This window comes from Dermacentor andersoni, chromosome 1 (genome assembly GCF_023375885.2).
Source record: "Dermacentor andersoni chromosome 1, qqDerAnde1_hic_scaffold, whole genome shotgun sequence".
NCBI classification, from domain to species: Eukaryota; Metazoa; Arthropoda; class Arachnida; order Ixodida; family Ixodidae; genus Dermacentor; species Dermacentor andersoni.
Window position 1 is genome coordinate 144,248,454 of NC_092814.1, and position 21,141 is coordinate 144,269,594.

Consider the following 21,141-nt stretch of genomic DNA (forward strand, 5'->3'; position numbering starts at 1 on the left):
CTGTGCTGCGAGATCTTCTAATGAAAACGCAACACAAGTACTCTCTGTCCTGTATACAAATATAGCTACCACTGAAGAAATGAAAGTGTTCTTGAAATTACTTTAGGATAGCAAGTACGCGCACTCTGCTGAAGCTTAGCTTTCACTGCTAAGGTCACTCTCCTCACTATTTCAAATTCAATTCGACCGACCACCAATAACCCCTCCGCATTAACTAGGGAATCCCATTCACGCAACGTATGTCATTATTGTTACGGGACAGTTAGAATTACATCTGTCAAGGTAATTTTAATTAGAACCACGTGCCTTTTCCGCTACATAGATGATATCTTCATTATTTGGAACCACAGCGTAGATTCACTAAACACATCTATTAGTAAGCTGAAGTGCGCTTTTCCTGGCACTAAGACTATCATTCACCCCTGTGCTAGTTGAAGAAGCTTCCTTGGCACATAAATTTGCTGTGAATAGAGAAAATTGACGCTTCACAGAAAACCTACATGTAGTCAGCAATATTTGCATTACAGAAGTCTTCACCGCGACAGTTTAGTCAGGCATGTTTTACCGCCAGGAAAATCGCACAAATAATCTGCATAGGGACGGCGACTACCGCGTTAGTGACTTATGTAACCTCGAAGTAACACTACCTGAAAAAAACTTTAGCCACAAAACGCTCTAACTTAGGCCTACGAAGACGCGCCTAAGATAGAAACACCTCAAATACGCTCTAAGAAGCAGCTGGCCTTTTTAACGAAATGCTCTCAAGCGCTCCCGAACATAAGTGCCACCCAATATTTTGAAGCAATGAGTGTCTTCAAAAACTGTTCCCCTTTGTACCAAGGATCACCTGTGGCCGCAATAGAAATATTAATAACATTTTAATGCATGTAAAATCAACCCTCAGCACGCCATCAACATGCCTGTTTGTGCCACAATGGTATACTCGTACGACTTGTGAACGCCTTCAAAGATACATAATAAATAAATGTACTCGAAAGTGATTACAGGCGCGAAGGTAAATCCAGTTTTACCTCTGCTAGCTCTAACGTCATTTATAACGTCACGCAGTGCATCAATGGTTGAAACTATAGCCATGGCTCAGAGCTGTTCAATCACGACACACATCGCCATCGAGATAGGGCGCTCACACGTCAGGCACTTTGCATGGATCCCTTCCCATTACCTCACCGGCCTCACCATAAAAAAGGCCCGCACGTGATATAGTGAAACTGTCGATGCATATCGTACCTCTCCTAGATCGGAGTAGGCACCTGCGGCCAGGCCGCTGTTTCCTCCATGTTGTTCATGCCGTCCTCAAGTACACCTCACGATTCCAGGACTTCAGAAAAAAAATCAAACCTACAACAGTCTGTAATAAACCAACTCAACTTACTCCTGTTGTACGAGAATCACGAAATCCACGTACACATCTATACTGCATCGGCCAGTTCTGGCGGTGCTGTGCTTATAGACATGAAGAGTGACACTACGATTGAAGACGTCCTACGTCACGACGTCCACGGCTGCAGAACTCATGGCTCTGCGCAGTGCAGTTGAGTTTATTGACGCAGAGAGTTCTGATAAATGGACCGTGTTTTCCGACTCAAGACCAAGTTTACACTGTATGCAGTCAGTTCTCCGACGTGAATCTCACGAACAGATGACGTGAAAAATGGTCAGACTTCACCAAGATGCCAAACAAACAATAAAGGCCACGAAATTATTTTCCTGTGGTTACCTGGCCATTTCGGTATCAGTGGAAATGATCACGCAGACGAAGCTGCCTGAACGTTACGCTGAGGAGCACATAGCGTTCCCATTCCTCTTTCCAGGACAGATGCTGCACGCCAGCTTCGTCACCTTGCACGCGCGCTCTGTTGAGCATAGTAGAACACCCCAAGTATAAGGGGCACCATATTACACTAACTGAATCCGTCGCTCCAGCTCCACCTCTGCCCGGGCTTCATCGACGTGAGGCATCAATTCTCTACCAGATGTGGTTGGGATTGAGTGGCCTTCATGAAGGCTTACACTACATTAATTGAAATTATCGACAGCGGTGCGTGCGACGTCTGCAGCAGCGAAGAAAACAGCGGGCATTTATTGTTCCCCTGTCGTCGATTTCAGTCACAGAGCCAATAATTCTCCATGACATTGCAAGGACTGGACCATCGGCCGCTGTTCGTGCGGAGGCTACTAGAGCAGCGTCCCTATCAGTCGTCGGCCCACTTCCCTGTGAAGAAACTTTTCTGTTTCTTAAGGACAACTGGCCTATGTGGCCCCTTTGACGGCTTGGCGCCCTCCGGGCACGTGCGCGAATTGACGGCGTCTTTTCTTCCTCTCTTTCTCTATGTCATATTTCTATTCCCCCTTTCCTTCCCCCAGCGTAGGATAGACAACCCGACGCATTCCTGCTAAACATCCGTGCCTTCTGCTTTTCTATACTCCCTCTATATATGCTAGAGTGTTCGTTCTACCACAAATAATACATCGGCAAAACACGGTAGCCAATGAACGTTAATTTAAATGGACGTTTTATGGACTCAGTGAATAAACATCCTAAAGCACTGCTGAGCATGCTAACCTGCCAGATAACAACTTTGGAGAACTTAAACTTCATATTGTGCAGACTACTAACTTCAGTCAACACAGCTTGTTGCGCCAGTTGGTTCACCATTTTAAACGTGTAAATGCGCCTAACAGACAAGGACGAGAAGGAGGACAAGACAAACATAGTGCAATCACTCTAACCTTCGCTCTGCGAGCGACAGAAAATACCAAGGATATATCATTCACAAATTCAAGAAATTGCAGCCAACAAGAGTTAATATTCTAGAGGCAGCTCGCGAATCCACGTGTTATATTAATGCCAAGAATATAAACAGTAGCGCTTAACTTTTCCGGTGGTTCACATGGTCCGAATAGCGCTAATACTATCAATTCTGAACTATTGTTTTACAGCGTAAACACTTATGGGCTCATTCGGTTAGCCGTTTCGGTTACCGATGTTGTCCGCTGCCGCCGCCACCGGTGTCGGTCGAAGTCGGCCAGAAGTCGGCCAGTGGGCCAGCCTCCTAACCGCTATGGGGGATTGGCCAAGAAATGGTGGAATTGTCTCGTGGAAGAAAAATAATACTAAGGAGATGTATAAAAAGCGCTAGTATGAAAAACATGTATGGCATACCTGATTAGATCAAACAGGCTCGGTGACTGTTACAGCGAAGCTATATATGCCTACCAATTTGTACGTCCATCGGGCGCTTGTACGCCAAGAACGCCTCCGGCGCAACCCCATGCGCATGCACGAAAAAAAAGAGAAAGAAGGGCGCGCGATTAGCTGCGCCAGTAGGGAACTCGTGGCTCTCCGCCGCGGCCGAGCACGCGCGCAGCAGTTTCTCTTCGGCTCCGAAATGGCTGGCCATGCGTCATACCTAATGCTGAAGAGCAGGCAGCTTTCGATTAGCAACGCCGCGAGCAGAACTGGGAACGAACTCGTCTACGCCGTGCCGACGCTGCAGCCCGGGCGCAAGAACAGGCTCGTGTAACCGAGCACAAGCAACAGCTGCCTGCCGAGGATCTGGCAGCATACTAAGCCGTCGTTTAATGAACCGTCGGGATTTACCCAATGATAAACACCGGGGCCGCACATTCCAGCTTCGCTGGTTAACTATCTGTATTAAGTACTTGGGCAGTGCCTTCTTGCATTTTAAAGAAGATGCCAATAAGTCGTCATCATTGCAGCAGCATCATGAGCACCGAATCGTGCCACTTGTCACGCCATGTGTCATGCGCGCTGCATAGCATCGACACGTTCAAACTTTGCATTGCAGATGCGTTGCATTCTACCAGTGTCCCGATATGTAGCAGTTGCATGTAACAGTTGCATGCTGCATGTAGCTGCACTTGGTTAACTCAAGCAGCCTAGGCGGCTATTTTTGAACGCCCTGTATCACAGAAGATGCCAAAAATCATCATCATAATAATCAGCAGCAGCATCGTATCGTGCCACGGGTCAAGGGATGTGACATGTGCGCCGCATAGTCTCGATTCGCATTGTTTATTCCTCGCTACACTTTATGCCGCGTGCTGAAGCCACGGCTGAAGAAGTGAATCTACAGGTACGCGTGCGGCTATAACTAGGCAGTGTCGAGCTCAGCATACGACTGCAGAGAGCAGCACAAGCCGTAGCTCGCCGTCGACACCCGGCGGACAGTTCAGATCGTTCTCCGGAAAACGATGAAAAGAGACTACGCCGCGAAGACCCTCTAGGGCACGCTTCCGAAAATAGAGCTTCGGCCGCTGCAAAAGGTCACGCGATGGAATCCCGGCCATGGCGGCTGCATTTCGATGGCGGCGAAATCCGGAAACACCCGTGTCTTAGATTTAGCTGCACATTAAAGAACCCCAGATGGTCCAAATTTCCTGAGTCTTCGGCTTGGCGTGCCTCATAATCAGATCGTGGTTTTGGCATGCAAAACTCCATTATTTAATTTTTTGGGGAATCTGCTTGGTGTGCCGGACAGGCCTATGACTTTTTCTTTTCACACAAGCTGTTTGTTAGTTATAAATTTATTTGCATCTGCAGTCAAATTTTATGTCTGGCCTTCGGTTGTTCAGTTACTTTAGAGTGATCATCATCATCATCATCATCATCATCATACCATTTTATGTCCACTGCAGGACGAAGGCCTCTCCCTGCGATCTCCAATTACCCCTGTCCTGCGCAAATCGATTCCAACTAGCGCCCACGAATTTCCTAATTTCATCGCTCCATCTAGTCTTCTGCCGTCCTCGACTGCGCTTCTCTTCTCTTGGCACCCATTTTGTCACCCTAATGGTGCAACGGTTATCTACTCTACGCATTACATGACCTGCCCCGCTCCATTTTTTTTCTCTTAATAACAATTAGAATATCGGCTACACCCGTTTGCTCTCTGATCCAAACCGCTCTCTTTCTGTCTCTTAAGGTTATGCCTAGCATTCTTCGTTCCATCGCTCTTTGTGCGGTCCTCAACTTGTTTTCGAGCATCTTCGTCAGTCTCCAAGTTTATTCCACATATGTCAGCCCCGGTAGGATGCATTGATTTTACACCTTTCCTTTCATTGATAATGGTAAGCTTCCACTCGGGATCTGACATAACAGTATTGCGTTCTGCTATTGTTTCCACCTCCCACCCGCTTCTGCAAACGCGCCCGATGCACGTATGGGCTCATCATCTCAGAGAGGCCAGTGTAGTAGCAAGAACACAGCAGCATTGCAGACTGTTCCGAGAAGCGGTCCGTTCCCGTCGTGGCGGTTCTCCGGAGAGATTGCGAGACTGCACACGAGTGAAAGGCTGTGTTGAAACTAAACGAGTCTTCTAGTAGCCGAAAAAAGACAAGCACAACCTACGTCAATACGACAGACACACGCAAGATTTTTTAACTCGTTGTTTATGCTTCCCGTAGCACTTATTTATGAAACTGAGAGATAGAGAGACAGAAAAAACTATGGCTGCACCTAAGCAATTCTTATCTGTAAATGCAAGAGCATATCTTGTCGCTGAGTTATGATGCTTAGTTTAGTGCTGCTGCTTTATGTTTCCAAGTGTATTGTTCGGGAAGAAAGGGAGTTAATCGAGGAGTCCGATTTTTTTATTGATCATATCATAAGAAGCGAACAAACAAAGACAGCAACAAGGAAATTATCACACAGAGGAAATTACTTGCACATGTTACTTATAATTGAAGAAATGGGAAATTAATGGAATGAAAAGTGGATGAAAAACAACTTGCCGCAGGTGCGGAACGATCACACGTATTTGCATTACGCGTGCTTTGCCCTTACCAATTGACTTACCGCGGCATCACTTTCTCATTCACTTTCTGGGCTATTTATGTGTTACTACTAGAACTAACCCTGGGAGTGTTAGCCAGCGCTACCACTCACAAGCCTTGGCGGTAGAATGCGTTACATCCTTTCTGCCGCAGGCATCACGAGTACGTGATCTTTTTGGGTGAAGGCAACTGGACAGTAAACCCACACATGCTACCTGAAGGTATCAATGTTGCCGGATTCGAGACCTTCGTTACGTAATGAACGAGAAGAAAGGGGGTTAACCGAGGGGCCGGTTGACATTGGCAAAATTGAAGCCTTAGGGAGCATGTGTAGGTTTATTGACCAGTTGGCTTCACCCAAAAAGATTACGTACTCGTGACGCCTACGGTAGAAATGATCTTCCACATCCGCCACTAAGGTTTATGAGTGGTGGCGCTGGCTAATACTCCAAGAGTTAGTTCTAGTAGTAACACATAAATGCATGTACCCCAGAAAGTGGACGGGAAAACGGCGTCGCGGTAGCTCAATCGCTAGAGCATGCAAAGACTTGGGATCGTTCCCCACCTGCGGCAGATTGTTTTTTCATCCATTTTCAATTTCAATAATTTATCATTTCTTTGTTCATAATTTGCAAGTACAAGTAATTTCCCCTCTGTTGTCCTCGGTGTCTTTGTTCGCTTCTTGTGATGCGAGTGTATTGTTGCTGCTTATGAGGTCGCAACAACGCGTACTCGGCTCTCAGCTAACTTTTATCTTCGGAGCTATCAATAGAGTAGTGTTTCCCGCCCATTGCGTTGAGTGTTCTTTCTCGATGACACCACTTTTCAGCACGATGACACCACTTTGCCGAGCGATGACAGCACTTTTCCGAGCGGCACCATAGTGTTGATACTACATTTCTTCATCGGGTTCATAGGTGAACTCCACCTCATATTTCGGGGGGATGTCGTCGTCCAATGGGTACGAGAAGCGCGTTGCACCTCATTCGTCGTCGTCAGCCATGGCCTCCGGCGGCGACGTCTGGGTGTCCCAGACGACGCGAAAGGCAGAGCGGCTGCAGTTCGCCGTTCTCGCTCCGCAGCCGCTCGCCCTTCCATCCATTAAATCACCCGCCAGGCAGAGCCGAACCACGTGCACAGGATCGAAGATATTCATCACGGTCGCCTGCAAGGAGTTTAACCTCCATCGTCGCCTGTTGCAATCGCGGCGCAATGCAAACGGTGGCGCTGTGGTTAGCGCGCTTGGTCACGGAGCGGTAACAGTGGCTGTGGGGCTGAAAATCCAATCCTCTCTGTGATCAGGTTTCTTTGTTAGATGAAGGCGACGCAATATGTGTGCCGCTTTTCGGCCACGGCTTTCCGGTGGCGGCGGATTCGCGCAATGAGCCAAGTAATGCTCACACATTACAAACCGATTGAAGCATGCGCAGTGACAAAGAAAGGGCCGGAGCTTTCGTAGACCACATTTGGCTGCTGCCATCATCTTCATAGAGGGAAAGCATGCGGCAGCTGTAGCCCGTTTTTGCCATGTAGCTTCGGATTTTGTGCTTGCGTATATTCACTGCCTCCCCCGTAGTATATATATGTTTGCTACGTGCAAAAGGACCAACAAGAGCAAATAACAGAGCCCTGCGATGGCACTGAAAAGAATTCTGGAGAATTTGTGGCCACTACTAGGGTGTTTTTAAGAGAGTGTTATAAGAGTGCTTTTTATTTGTAACTGCCGCCCTGTATTTCATGTTGTATTGTCATTTTTGTTCGCCTAATTCCTTTGCGAGTTTTTTTGTAAAATCACTTCGCTGTTGTGACTGTTGCGTTGTGATGTGATTGAGCACACAGTGAATATTAAATCTTCTTCTACTCGTTCTTTTAAACAGACCATATGTATAAGTGTACAAAAGATCTATCTACCTATACCACCCGTTCATGAAGTAAGGAGTAGCCGGCGTCATATCTGTGCGTCAACATCTTCTTCAGTGACGTAAAAAACAAGAACAACAATAATTGACTCGCCATACCGGCCCTGTGAAAGTGGAGATCCAGCGAAGCTATTGAAAATAACTACTTGATGGTAGAAATGCTATTTCAGACTATTGGTAGTAATGGGAGTAATCGTAATTGTGACAGCATACCGCCGCCCGTAGTGGTGCTGCAACAATATTGAAATGAGTTGATTGGCTGGTTATATTTTATATGAAAGGCTAACGACGTAACTGCAAACGTCGCAAGCTGCTGTCGCCGCGGCAGCTTGCGCAAGAGCTATCTTTAGCGGGAAACTTATGCGCAGAGCACTACGTGCTTCGCATTCCACGTAGGCGCAGGAGCGCCTTATCAATTATGCGGTCCGGATGCTCATTTTGATCTTGTTCATTGCTGAAACGTATGCTATTCTGTACGTCTGCGTGATTAAAAAAATGTACTTATTGTTCACTTCACTTTGCTGAGGGCTCATAGCCTCTGCCCTTAAATTTGGGGGTATGAGCCATTGATGATGATAGTGTTCTGTCGACGTTACTCTACGAAGAAATGCCGGGATCCTAACCATGGACAGCTTCGCTGTAAAAACACTCTAGTTCACTTAATTAAAGCGTCCGTCGTTTTGTATTCGTACGTGCTGGAATTCCTCTCTAGCACGGTTCTTATAGTCTCAACAGCCAGTTCGATTTTAATGGCGGGGAATGCGGAAACATACTCTGCACTAAGTCTTCAATGTATTTTCAAGAGTTGCAAGCTGTGAAAATATATGAGGGTTCATGCGCTGTCAGGCGTTCTTAAAAGTTCAGGCGTACTTTTGAGACGTAGAGCTTGGCAGTTACTAATGCTCGACGGATACGATACACACCGGAAGGCAAAATGGACCATCTTTATATGTAGTCGTGGTTCGCTGGCCCCGAAAACTGCATACAAGCCCAAGGTAGGTTGTAAAGGTACACTGCAATTTTTTAGCCACTTGTTCATGACGACATATGTTGGGGGAACAACTTGGGAAGGGGAGTTTAGTAAGAAAGAATAACCATGCTGCATTTGGAAGTGCGCGAGAGCTGAAGCACTTTCTAGAATTTTAGCGTAGGAAAAAAGAGAAGAAATACATACACTCTTCTAAGTTAAACAAAGTGTAGTTTTAATTTTAAAAAAAGCTGTATGCTCGCTATGCAATGTCTGCTTGCATAAAGCTGGCTCATCCGCTTTGGCGGACACGATTTGCCATGAAAATTAGGGCCACCAAATACATAATAAAGAAATACTTCTTAATTATTACTAACTGTCACGATTATGCTATATATTTGCATATGAAACGTTAAGGCAAACGTATTTGAAGATAACATTGTTTGATTTTCCGCGAACGCTGCCGTTCCGTGATATTTATCATCAAATTTGACACCCAGTTAGTTAATTTCGCATTCAGGGGCGTGAACAATGCCCTCGTATGGCAGCCCAAACCTCTTGTTTTCTTTTCTTTTGATGTTTTCGGTCGGCGTCCGTTTTACCTTTGACTTTGATAATACTTGAAAAATCGTTTTTCCATAGGAAAGCTTTCGTTTGAGTCTGGTTGAGGACGGTTGAACATTTTATTCTCGGGTAGCGTTGAAAAGAAACAAGGACGAAGAAAACCTGGGGTAACAGCCGACGATTCATGACCGATCCCCCACGGTTTGCACGTGCCATTTGCGCAGAGTAACAGCAACAGCATTAGCAACAGTAATGAAGGGTGAACCGAACGCCAATAACAAGGGGTACATATTTTTTTTTTATGTTTCCCTATTGTGAACACTAAACAGTGCGAGCTGATGAGCTTTTAGCACAAAGATGAATGTGATAATGCTACATTTATCAATCCACTAGGTACGGGTAGGAAGCAGCCTTAGTGAAATTTATAAGCGTTCGACATATAAGGTCGAATAAAAAAATAATGTCGGGCTTTGCGTCCTCTCAAACTCCACAGTGAGTTAAGACAGACGCGGTGGTTGTGGGGCTCCGGAACTCTGGCGTTCTTTAACGCGCGTCTGAAGACTAGTACAGGAACGTTTTTCTTTTTTTCTTTTTTTTTGCATTTCACCCCTTCTCGGGAACATCCCGGCTGCCATCGGGAATCGAACCGCCTCAGAGGCGGCGCGGCTTGTCTTGCTTGAGACAGTAAATGGCCAAGCGCGGCGGAAACACCATCGGTTTATAGTAAGCGAACTAGCCGGTGACAATGGTTCACACCTCGCGAAGTTTTGCGTTATAGGCTGTTGTCTGTAAACATTGTAACACAGTCAAGTGAAGCTGGCCTGCTTTTTGAGAAACGATCAAGTGGGATGTCATAATTCTGATCAAGGTTGGGAGGACTGGTGAGATGTACACAGGGAAGAGTAATAGGCATGTCTTTTACTCCAGAGACTTTTCTCATAGGTGTGATTACGTGGTGGGATTCCTAGTATGTATTGATACATTAATCAACACTCACCAAAATGGGCTGGTTGGTGCACAGCTTTATGAAATTTTACAGTGTGGAAAGTGCGGAATGGTCTTTGTGTAGTTTATTTGCCACGAATTCTAAGAATAAATACCAGAGAATGGCAGTCATAGTAAATAAGTCGTATTAGTTACAAGTATATTGCACGAATCTATGCACTCTTTACAAGTCATAGTCACAAAAAGGAGAAACGTTTACGAATTAATGAAAATATCAAGACTCAGTATACTGCAGTGTGATGGGCGACCATAAAAATTGGAGAAGTGGAAATTGACGTTTGGAGTGCAGACTTCTATATAAAGATGGGAAACACGCAAGCTTCCGCAAGTAGTATAAAACCTATACGCTGAGGCACGAAATTCTCAAACACGGGATACCTAGTCGAATTATGTGAGCTGCCCATGTTAATGAACACCGGGAAATTAAATTTCATTAAAATTATAATATTAAAAAGATCGAGGAAGCATTAGGTCATCAGATAAAAAATAAATCTAGAGAGAAAGATGCCAGGTGGTGGCAGGAGGAAAACGTATACACGCGGCTAAATATAGAAAGGGCATTGCAATAAGCACTTGTGATGGTATAGTAAGAGCACAACACGAACGTTATAATAAACTGCAAAGTACCCGGAACAGCCGGATGGCCGCCTGGAAACGTAGATATAGTTGCATAAAATCGACTCCAAGAAACAGACTACGATGGCGGCAGTTATGCATAGGCGCCGACTATGGGGGATTGGCTCCGGGGACCGAACCACCTCCGAAATTTTCCGGAGGGGGGGGGGGGCAGAGATCACCCCCTCAAAGGGACATTGTCAGTGTTCTGTTACCCACATAATTTGAGGTTTCTTTTGAATTGCCTCTATATTTTCACTTAAACATTATTGTGCCTAAAAGCTTACTGCGTCGTTGTCGGTGCGGATGCGCATAGCCATTAATTCATACTTTCGTTTTAGTTCTGCCAATGCTGACAATAAGTGGATACGGGCATTAGAAGCACGAGCGGCGGCTATCTCCATCCACATATTTTGAACTTCAACATTTTTTTTTAATTTCCATCATGAACATCATGCACAAACACAATATATTTCAATACATACACAAGACAAAGTGTATTATATTTTCTCATTAGACGGAGGTAGCCAACTAACAATTATTTTTAATTGCATGGATAGACTATGCATAGATAATGAATATGTTGCTGTATGTTTACTTCGCTTCAAGTTGCTTTGTATGCTTTTTTGATTCTGAAAAAAAAAGAACCTTAATACTTCAGCAACCCCCTTCTGCAGAGTCTTTTATGAACGGCGTGTGAAATGCACGTGAATGATATGGGTCTCAGTATTGCTTCTCTTTGCAGTAGGCAATACTAACGACTTATGCAAAAAAAAACATCAGTACTTTCATGCAGAGGTCATAAATATATGTATAATTCACTCAGTAACTGAAATGAGGGCAAGCCGGTTTCACTCGAAATCAGAATCAATATACCCGCACTCAAAGTAAAAAGAAAAGAAAGAACAGAGGCAGCAATATCACCGGAAAGGCGAATCAGTATTAGTGATAGCGAAGTATAAAACATCTAATCGAATTAAATTTCTTACCGTTTAAATCCGTGTAAGGGCCGCATCCCCAGCTTCACAGCGAAAATTTAAAAAAAATCCATTCGAGAAGCAATCGCCTTCGGTGCGCTGATTCAGATCACGCTCAATAGCGAATTTTCGCGCATCGCTACAAGATGGCAAAAGGCGGCGATCGTGGAGATTTACGACGGATTTCATACACGTACTTGTAAAAATTAGGTCAAATAGCCCGGTAATATAAGGATCGTCAAAATCGCGACAAGAAAGTGTGGGCCGTACATGAGTCTATACGTTAGGCATATCGGCCATGTAAATTGTCGTAAACATTCATTGACTAATTAAAATAGCCTAATGCACGGGCCATGTAAACCTGTAAATATCTGACTGAATAAACTGCGAGCCTTCGCCGTCGCCATGCTGGCATTATTAAGAACGCCGGCAGCGCGGGCGAACGGTTCGTACAGCCGCGCGATTTACCGCGACTCCACAAATTAGATTCGTCATCGTTATCATCATCATCAGCAGCAGCAGCAGCCTATTTTTATGTGCACTACAGGACTGCCTCTGTAAGCGATTTCCAATTACGACTGTCTCAGACTACGCGATCTGCAAAACCAGGGGCGCTGAAAGACAATACCGGAAGGAAGGCAGCGCACATGAAGTTAGCAGCCCTCCCTGCACCCTCCAGTTATTGTCAACAATTAGACAGGGCCCGCGGGCCGCGGAAGCGTCAGTCGCTCGCAGTCATTCTCAGCTACGGCAGAGATAAAGGAGAAGACGCGCGTTCTCCTTTGCAAGCGCGTGTTTGACCTCATCCCTGGACCTGATCGGTTAGAACTGGTTAATGAAGTCTTCCATAATTAACGCATCTCTCTTCGAGTCATCCGAGAAGTATTTAGTGGAAGTTCACTGTCCCAGTAAGCGGCGTCAGCAAGAAGGCAATGCGAAGTGCATCGTCATGATATTTTGACTTGCGTTGAACTATGATATTACACGTGCGCGATCGCACATGGTTCTTTACGGCTGCCTTCCTCATTTGGCGTAATTGAGTGATTCGTAAAATGGTCTGCTCTCGTTCTAATAGACGAGTGCGCCTTCATGTACACTGCGCTACGATAAGTCTTGATAAAAGAACGAAGTGTGGAGCTATCGCATAGCTCTCACCCGTTGTGTACCAGGGCGCCAGTTTTACAGAGAGTGCTCCTTCTACAGTAAGGCATACATGAGGTATTCGGTTGGCAGAGTTGTCAGGCGCTAATACGAGGCGAGGTGGCAGTAAGGGAAGCTTCAGGGAAATGAAGCAAGCGTCAAGCAAACCACTTGGCTTAGAAAACAATGAAAAAAGTTATACAAATCAACGGAAATGGGGTACATAACAGAGCAAGCAGGTTGAGGCCTTTTGGGTACACGCAAAGGCGCTTGGTTGCGCTTCTTGTAAAACTCCCTAGCCTACCCTATGCATTTTCCATATTAACTTTTATTCGTCATATGTTTTATCAACTACTCAATAACGCAACCCACGCGGTTCCTACTTGCCCTCGTGTCCTCTCACGCTTTTGAGATATCGCTGTGTCTTATTATTTATTGATTTATTCGTAAATATGTATCTTTATCCGAGTGCCTGATAATTTATTATTATTAATAATATCATCATCATCATCATGATCATTGACACCATTACTTTTCCCTTAAATACCCCGATGGCGCATTACATAAAGGGGGGTAGCAGCAGGAAACATTACAGGGCGTGATATGACAGAAATAGTAATATTGAACAAGAAAAAAAAGACCGAATTAAAAGACCAACTATATATAACTGGAACCACATACAGAAAGGATATCGTTAAAGGGCGACGGGGGGAGATTTCGCTCCTGACGTTTATCGACTGGTGATTCAATAAAGTTGTCCCTTCCTTCATGAGGGAAAGACAAAAAGCAGAGCAAAAGATTTAAGTAATAAAAAGAATTCTTATGCTATCTTTGAATTTTGAGGGATTTCTCTCATTGACAACAGACGCAGGAAGTTTGTTCCAGTCTTCAAAAGTGCATGGTAGAAAAGATTGATTAAAGGATCTGGTAGATCCGTGGAGAGTGGTTGTAAACTACAAGAATTGAAAATACGGCGGAAAGTACGATTAGGAGGCAGCAGGAGAACACCATGAATGTCGAGAAATTATTGTATATTTTGTAGAAAAGAGAAAGACGAGTGTTCCTGCGGCGCACTGCTAAAGATGGAAGACCTATGAATGATTTCATATTGGTAATACTAATATTCCTGTCATATTTAGAAGTGATATACCGTGAGGCTCGGCTCTGAATTACTTAAAACGCGTTGATTAAATAAGCTTGATGGGAACTCCAGATAGAAGATGCATACTCAATTCTGCTGCGGATAAATTTTCGTGTGCTAGCTATCGGATGAAAGAGGGAGAAAAAGCGGGGGATCGTGTGATGAAGCTGAGTGTCTTGGAGGTATCAGCAGCGAGCTTGAGTATGTGTTCTGACCAGGATAAGTGGTTAGTGATTGTTACTCTAAGATAGCGATGAGAATCAACTTTCTCAGTACTAAATGAATTGAGAGAATAAGGATAGATATCGTTTACCCTTCTGCGGGAAACCTGCATGAATTTGCATTTATAAATGTTGCAAGACATTTGGCCCATAAAGTGCACCACTTCTCAATTTTGTGGCAGTCATCCTGAAGTTTAGACAGATCATTGCTGGAAGCAATTCTTCGATAAAGGACGCAGTCGTCCGCAAAAAGTCGTATAGCAGCGGGGAGATTATTTGGAATATAATTTATAAATACGAAAAACACTATAGGACCTAGAACCTACATTTGGGGAACGCCTGATATTGCGTCGCAAGTTTTAGACTCGAGATTTTCAATAACAGAGAACTGTGAACGATTTGATTTGATTTGTTTTCAAGTTTTCTCAATAAACGAATATGGGTTACGCGGTCGAAGACTTTAGCGAAATCGAGATAGATCACGTCTGTCTGAAAAAAAAGTTTATATCAAGGTGGGAAGCGACATTTGAATATATAATGTGCTCTAGGAGTTCGGAAGCGATGCAGGTGAGTGATATTGGGCGATGATTTGACGGGCCAGAACGATTACCAGATTTGAAAACAGGAACAACTTTACTGATTTTCCAGTCTTTAGGAACAGAACTATCGGACATTTATTGTGCAAAGTTGATTCGTAAAACTTTGCTGGAAACCAGTTTAGTACTCTTTAATACCTTTGATGGAATATTATCGGGACGTGGGACGCTGGATAGCTTGAACTCATTGATAAGTTTCATAATTCGTTCGGCGGTAATTAGTACAGAATCCATTTGGACAAAACTATAATCAGGTAGGGAGTTTGGCGGAAGGGAGGTTTCCATAGTAAAAACAGAACTAAAGTAGGAGTTGATAACATCGCATTGAAATTCAGGAGGAACCGGGGATCCATAAGGATTAGCTAGAGGAATGTTGGTGAGAGCACTGTTTTTCAGCAAAAGCAAGTTCCGGATTTTTTTAGGGTTACTGCGGAGTACGTTCAGTAGGTCCTGGCAATAGAATTTATTTTGTTAACGCTTTAATCCAATCCTATACTGGTGTAAGCAGTCTAAGTATTTCTGCCATTTATTACTAGAGCTCATTCGCTTAGCATCTCGGAATAGACGCTCCTTTGTTTTCGATAATCTTCTGATATCATTCGAGAACCACGGCCTGCTGACATCAACGTTTATGCGAACTAGTGGCACATGAGCGTCTATAAGAGCAAGAATTTTCTGCTTGTATAGTGGCCAGCTTTGATGTACAGTCGCGGACAGAATATTATGGACCATGAAATCTAAGAAAAAGCTGAATATCTCCGCAACCTCACAACGCAATCTGGTATTTGCATTTTGGACCTCGACTAGAATATGCTAACAACGTTGTCGTGGGCAGTTTTACTGGTTACTGCTACGGGCTGCTCGGGAATTGAACGTTTTCGGAGATCCCGTGGTCCATTTTATTCTGTCCGCGACTGTACATACCTAGAATATGCTGATCGGGAGAAGTGGTCATAGTAGATATCGAGTTCCACGTTGATTGCTGTAAAATTGGCTCTTTTGTAGTCGCGTATGAACTTCGTCTGAACTTGGCGACTGGGAGTCATGATAGAAACGTCGAAAAGAATCAGGTTGTGATCACTAAGCCCTTTTATGCACTTCAGTAATTGAATCATATCAGGATTGGAAACTAGAAGTCGAGAGTGTTAGAGCCAGGAGTTGGAACTGTGATTATTTGGTAGAGGTTATACAAAAGAGCGAGATCTAAGAAATCTTTCGATTGGCGAGTCGTTGCAGTAAGAGTAGACCAGCCAATGTCGGGAAAGTTGAAATCCCCACATAATAATAAATTTGTTTTAGGAAAGAGTGACTTCAAGTCTAATATAGCTGTATAAAGCTGATTAATGAATCAAATATCGCAGTCAGGGGCACGGTACTACGAAACAAGTAAAAAAGATTGTGAAGCAAAGGATATAGTAATGCAGAGAATTTCATGTAGGGTATTTATTACAACAGGAATCGAAGCCAAGTTGGCTTTCAGGAGGACCAGAACACCGCCGCCACACCTGCCAGCTTTATCAAGTCTATGAACTGTGTTGCAATTATCATCAATAACTAGTTCAATATCTTTCACTTCGGGAGATAGCCACGATTCAGTAAAAACGGCGATATCAGTAGAGTGATCCTCGATTAGCGCATGCGCTATGCCTTTTTTTGGAAGATACCTTCGAAAGTTAGCTACCATCACAGACACATTATGGTAGAACGGCAAACCTGTTTTAAGCGGTAGTACGACGAACCTGTGGCAAGGAGGGCAATGAAAACCGTCCTGAAGGTCCTTCTAATTGCTATGGCTTGACTTCAATGAAGAAGTCATGGTCAGAGTCATAAATGTATTGTTTATTGTCAATGTACAGTTTGTTGAAGCGAATGTTGAACGAGGTGTTCAACTGATGAGCGTATGAATGAAGTTGCCTCCGAGCTGTTTGCACTTGCTCAGAAAAATCCTCGCGGACCGAAAACGATGGTCCCTTCAGTTTGGAAGTGACGGAAAGAATCTTAGATTTGTCTTTAAAGTGAGTAAGCTGAGCTATAATGGGGCGGTTTTTGCCTTGTCAAAAACGCCCCAGCCTATGTGCGCGCTCGATGTCAGAGCCAACGACAGCAATATCAAGCTTTTGAGCACAGAAGGAAATTACTTGTGTCTCCGATTGCTCCCATGATTCACCATGCGTTTCTGGGATGCAAAAAAACAAAAACAAATTTTACCTGCGAAGGCGGTTTTGAGCGTCATCACACTTTACTGCCAGAGCCCTCATGCCGGAAGATAGTTTTGCAACGGCCGTGCTACGAATTGATTCTGAACATTCACCAGCACTTTGAAGATCTGCTGCAGTTTTCTCAAGAACGTCAACACGCGACGATATGCTTTTGATGAGGTTTTTGATCTTAGTTTGAGTTGATCGGATGACTGTAAGTTCAATTAGCATAAAATTCTGCGAGTGCTCCTAACGAGCAAGAAAGCCGGCAATGGTTTCTAAAGTAGGAGGATTAGGGACAGGATTCAGTTATATGTCGCCCGAAATAATTAGTACAAAATGCATGGCATGAGCTGTGAAACTACAAACTAAGCACTTCATACAGCCTTCAGCGACAACAGCAAATCAAGTCAGTGGGGCACGCTACCGCTAAAAGAAAGGGGTCCTCGCAACGACAACAGGAAGCTTTCGCCAGGTAACTAACCTTCAGAACGAAGCGCGTTGATTTCAAGGAAATCATTGCGGCGGCGTGCCCCAACTGATGATGCAGCGAGGGCTGTTTAAGTAGTCTTGGTGGACCGTCCAGGCTCATAGTGCCTAATGGTTGCCAGGCGAGAGAACGCTCCAGGGGGGGGGAAGAGGCGTAACTGAAGAAACGGCGCAGTCGGTGAAGATGGACACGAAAACGTCGTAGGAATTTTGGCGCATCTGCAACAGATCAGTGGTGTCGGTCCAAGCCGGAGCTAGCCAGATGGTCCATGAAAGGACAGCCTGCGGATCAAAGGGCGTTGATTTCAAGGAAATCGTTGCGGTGGTGTGCCCTATGCGGTAGCGTGCCCTAATTACCCTATAACCCTTTATTCCGTTGCCGGGAAATAAATGAACCCAATGGCATAAGGCATACTTTGACAAATAAACTATTGCGTTATCGAATCACATTATTTATTGCTAATAATTATGGTCATAAGTTGGGCTCATACACGGTTATAGTGAAATCTTTACGTGCATTATGTCTTATCTTTTGAAGTGATCGTTGCTCAAGAAAATATTTCCTGATTGTATCTATGTGTATTGAAGCTTGGCGAAGGCGTTACATGGCTTTTTTCATTGATGCGTATTTGTGCGACTAATTACACGCAAAGCACATATATCTTCCTATCATATTTAACTAAATCCTCTTGTCGTATTGCTGATCCGAGAGACGCCAGTCTCTTGGTAGCGCGAAGAGACTCAGGCTGCTACTATTCTATGAGGTCTTGTAATTACTCATATAAGGCCGCCATTTCAATAAACAGTTCTTCGAGGTGACGATCTTTCAAGTGCAGCTGTTAATAAAGGTATATATATAAATATATATATATATTTATGGGTGAGGTTCGACAAGCTGGTCGGGCCCCTTCCCGCCCCGGAAAAAGGAAAACTTTCCGCCTGTGGTTGTGGCACGACCTCTTCAAAGAAAAACAGCCTCCGTTATTATGGCATTTGTTTGCATAAATCTGCATCATAACACCGCAGTTTACATTTGTGCCTATAAAATACTCTCAGAAAGAACATTAGGAATCAAGAATACAAAGGGTGTTAATGTATGCCTATTTCGCCGCTGCGTTTATGCCCGCTTTCGTTGGTGCGCGCTAGCTCGCACGCATTTGTATGTGTCTGGATGTGTATGTCTGTGTGCCTATACCATCAGCAGGAGAGAACAGTAATATTCACTGCAATATGCAATGACTTAAGCATGGCAATACTACTATGCACATGCACTCTACAGCACGGCCTCTGTATTCACAAAAAGCTCTTACGTTAGAATTGTTCGTAACAGCAAATTACAACCTTTCCCGGTGCAGGACATCTTCTTAGCGAAGGCAGCTCACCTAAGACAAACAGCACTTAGGAGCAAAACGATCTATTAATTCAGCCCCAGGTGAATAGATGGAGATAGACCAAGAAAGCATTGTTTCTGTAAAGCGTTTGCTGCATATCTGTGTAATAATTCAGATAACGATTTTATCTAAATGACATATATTGTTTTGTGTCTATTCTAGCCATGAATGTCGATGTACACTGATATTCCAGCTCGCTTTAAAGAAACACTGTGATCAATTCTTCAATAAGACTTGCTTTGAAGGTGGTTTGAATGATGTTTTATTATTATTAGACAAGATACACTACAAGAACATATTCAGTAGGACGTACCGAGGTCAAAGACTGTAATGTGACCTACTGTACTGCCTATAACTAAGAATACACACCACAGTTGCAACAATGTTTGTAAAACATATTAAAAACAGCAAACAAAGTATTGTTTTTAAACTAATACTTTGAAGTTATGAATCAAGTTATTGTTTAATGCAAATAGCATAAGTTTAGTATTCGCTGGACAAGATCGAGTTATAAAACTGTTGTAGTGAGAATTATCTAGTTGTCGGTATAAACACGTACCAAGGTTAAAGGTTGGCTACAGTAAAAATGTTATGGTTACATAGTAAATGTTTAGCATTGAAATGGCTTGGAGTAAAATTGGTTATTCTAACGCCTGGTTTTTGCAAGACTTGTAATGATTGTAGGTGAGGAGCACACGCATTGCCCCAGCAAGCGTTGCAATAATTTATATGTGAATTGCTAAGTGAGTATAGTATAAAGGGAGTAGTGTTAAATACATACAGAGCTTTTAAAAGAGTTCTAATTCATTAGGTTGCCTTCTGTCTAATGTTGGCTATGTGTTGATAAAATTTAAGGTAACAATAAAGTTCTTCACCCAACTAAATACAGTAAGCACTAAGTGCGAGAAGATTGTTACCGAGGTAGAACGGACGAATTAATGCGGATTAGCGATGGTGGCACGTGAATAAAACAAATGTTTTAGGCAGGTTTATGTCTAGTTGGTTTATTTTTGTAGTCCAGAAGAGGCTTTGCATTAAAGAGCTCAATCAATGAATTAACCTTGGAATACTAGCCGCGTAGAATACCAGCCTAGTATGTGTTTTGAGCCAAAAGAGTACATATTACGGTATCTTATGAGCTTGCTGCGTAGCGGCGGGACTTGTGCGATAAGCTTGTAGCGCCTATCAGTCTTGAACCGTAGCTCGCCACTGTCATTGTTCATATGGGACTTGTTTACAGAGACACCATTTGTTATCGTGGATGTGACGTACGCTGTAAAAGCGTGCGCTCCATGGCAAGGATTCGGCGCCAGCTTACAGTAATTTGTGTCCGCGTCTCGCTTTATACAACTGTGCTAACTTTACGTTCTAAATTCTCCCTGTTTCTTCTCTAGCACCTTTCACCGTTCTGCTAGAAGTTGGATTTCCTTTGCGCCAATAAGTACAGCGGGCATTCTGGCTCATTGTATACTTCCGACCTGCAGACTGAATCCTTGCGTTAGCATTGATAAGAATTGAGACTAAGTGATGATTTTTTTAAGGAACTGGAAATTTCAAGAACAAAGCCGCATTTCATAAAAGTCTTACTACCAATAAGTGAATATTACTGGTGTTCGTGGTTCGCCATCAAGTGAATATTTCATAGTCGGCACTCATGCATGAGTGTTTCCTACCTCAAATAGAAGAAAGCAATGCTAACGCCAATAAAGGCGCATCGACCTCGAATCTGTTAGGCGGGGAAGATATATTTGGGGAACTGCTTTCTCCGTGGCATATAGCCTGAGAGCTATAGGTATTTACACAATCACGGAAAGCTTTTGTACGTTCACTCGAGGCGAGGGCCCTACAAAGCTTGATAAGGCGCGGCGCTTATCTAAGGACTGATCAAAATAGTGTTTCCATGTTTCCCGTTCTATTTATTTTGCACTATGTGCGACCGTGCACCATGCAATGTGAATAATTCTCCTTATAAATTGCAGGAACCGTGGGCATTAACGCAGCATACTTAGGCGCTGTAAGGAGCACCGCAAGGCCGCTGGCAAACTTGGAGACAGTATCCGATTCCAGGTAGAGTACACTTCATCCTGCGCATCTTGCGATC

At 43.9% G+C, this 21,141-nt stretch overlaps 1 long non-coding RNA gene across 1 annotated transcript in view; it reads left to right on the forward strand.

The window, feature by feature from the left end:
• LOC129380606 (uncharacterized) overlaps nt 1–21,141 on the forward strand; it is a 167,520-nt gene that overhangs the window by 81,988 nt on the left and 64,391 nt on the right. Inside the window, exon 2 of the long non-coding RNA XR_008608774.1 lies at nt 21,020–21,107. This is a non-coding gene — a long non-coding RNA (uncharacterized lncRNA). The remainder of the gene's footprint in view (nt 1–21,019; nt 21,108–21,141) is intronic.